The following is a 2,224-nucleotide window of genomic DNA, read 5'->3' as shown; positions in this document are numbered from 1 at the left end:
TGGATGATAGGTTGGAAGAAAATCATTACACTGAAGCATAGCAAGACGAAAGTATAAGAAACACGAAAGAAACAGGACATGGTGAAGAAATTAAACATGTATATAATTAGGGCCTCACAAGGAAGAAGAGAGAATGGGACTGAAGCTTTATAATCCTGAACAGGACAAATGCAAAATCACACCTAGGTACACTCCAGGCAAACTGCTAAAAGGATAAATGAAATAAGGAAGTAAAAACAATAGAGATGTCTTTCCCTGCCGCCGCGGAGCCGCGCGGAGGCAGAGGCTCGGGTGCATTCAAGATTCGGCTCCACCCGTAACCCACCGCCATGGCCGAGGAAGGCATTGCTGCTGGAGGTGTAATGGACGGTCATACTGCTCTGCAAGAGGTGCTGAAGACCGTCCTCATCCACGATGGCTTAGCACGTGGAATTCGCGAAGCTGCGAACGCTTTAGACAAGCGCCAAGCCCATCTGTGTGTGTTTGCATCCAACTGTAATGAGCCTATGTATGTCAAGTTGGTGGAGGCCCTTTGTGCTGAACATCAAATCAACCTGATTAGGGTTGATGACAACAAGAAACTAGGGGAATGGGTAGGCCTCTGTAAAACTGAGAGAGGGAAAACCTCGTAAAGTGGTTGGATGCAGCTGTGTGGTGGTTAAGGACTATGGCAAAGAATCTCAGGCCAAGGATGTCATCGAGGAGTACTTCAAATGCAAGAAATGATGAAATAAAAAACTGATTTCTTGTTTAAAAAAAAAAAATAGAGATAATTAAACTGCTGAAACAAAATAACTGTGATTGCCACCACAGTAAAAATATTTTTTAGGAATGATGGTGCATTAAAGGCATTTTATGTGTCTAAGAAATGAAAATTTATTTTTGTCATCACCAATCTGGCACTAAAGGAAACACTAAAGGGCGTTCTTTAGGCAAAAAGAAAATGGTATCAAATGGCCTCTCAGAGATGTAGGAAAGAATAAAGAACAGTAAAAAATATAAATGCATCAGAAAGGTAAATTATCACTGTAAAACAGTAGCAGTGTTTTATGAGTCTAAAATATATATGGAATTAAAACCCTCAAGAATAACACAAAAGATGGAAGAAAGGAGGAATTAAAACAGTCAAAGATTCTTTGATTATTGGGGAGGTAGTAAAGATTCTAATATTAGACTTTGATAAGTAAAGTCTAAGGAAAATATTAAATATTAAATTTGAATATATTCTATCATTGGATAAATTTTTTCTGTAATGTCAGTAGGGCCAAGTTGATTGATAGGGTTGCAGGTCTCCTATAACATCACTAATTTTCTGTGTAGTTGTTCTGTTAATTAAAATTTTAAAGTCTCAGAAATTCTCTAGTGGTCCAGTGGTTAAAATTCTGTGCTTTCATTGTCAAGGGCCCAGATTTGATACCTGCTCAGGGAACCAAGATTCCGCAAGCACTTAGTGCAGCCCCCACCCCCTCCCCCCCACAAAAAAAGTGTTGAACTCTCTAACTGTAAATTTTAAAATTTCTCCTTTCAGTTCTTTCTTTCTACTTCTAGGACCTGTGCTATGAAAGCGAAAGTTGCTCAGTTGTGTGTGACTCTTTGCAACCCCATGGACTATACAGTCCATGGAACTCTCCAGGCCAGAATACTGAAGTGAGAAGCCTTTCCCTTCTCCAGGGGATATTCCCAACCCAGGGATCGAACCCAGGTCTCCCACACTGCAGGTGGATTCTTTACCAGCTGAGCCACTTGCGCTGTGAAGTACATATATATTTAGAACTGTTATACTTCTTGATGAATCAACACCTGTATCAGTATTGTCCCTTTTTATTCTTGGTGACATTCCTTAAAGTGAAAGAGTTAGTCCCTTCAGTCATGTCTGACTCTGTGACCCTATGGACTGTAGCCCATGGCTCCTCTGCCCATGGGATTCTCCAGGCAAGAATATTGGAGTGGGTTACCATGGCTTCCTCCAGGGGCTCTTCCCACGTCTGTTATGTCTCCTGCATCGCCACCTGGAAAGCCCAGTGGGGTGGGCAGTCATTCCCTTCTCCAGGGAATCTTCCTGACACAGGGATCGAACCCAGGTCTCTGGAATTGCAGACAGATTCTTTACTATCTGAGCCATCAAGGAAGCCCATTCCTTATTCTATATTAATGTAGATACTCTAGCTTTATTTCCTTTTTAAAAGATTAATTTAAAAATTGTATAGTTGACTTATAACTCCAG

At 41.0% G+C, this 2,224-nt stretch overlaps 1 pseudogene; it reads left to right on the top strand.

The window, feature by feature from the left end:
• The first annotated feature begins 248 nt into the window (after positions 1 to 248).
• On the top strand, positions 249 to 746 carry LOC113884374 (annotated as a pseudogene).
• The last annotated feature ends 1,478 nt before the right edge of the window (positions 747 to 2,224 follow it).

The sequence above is a fragment of the Bos indicus x Bos taurus genome, chromosome 26, assembly GCF_003369695.1.
Source record: "Bos indicus x Bos taurus breed Angus x Brahman F1 hybrid chromosome 26, Bos_hybrid_MaternalHap_v2.0, whole genome shotgun sequence".
In the NCBI taxonomy this organism is placed as follows: domain Eukaryota; kingdom Metazoa; phylum Chordata; class Mammalia; order Artiodactyla; family Bovidae; genus Bos; species Bos indicus x Bos taurus.
This window is presented reverse-complemented; position numbering and strand designations above follow the sequence as displayed.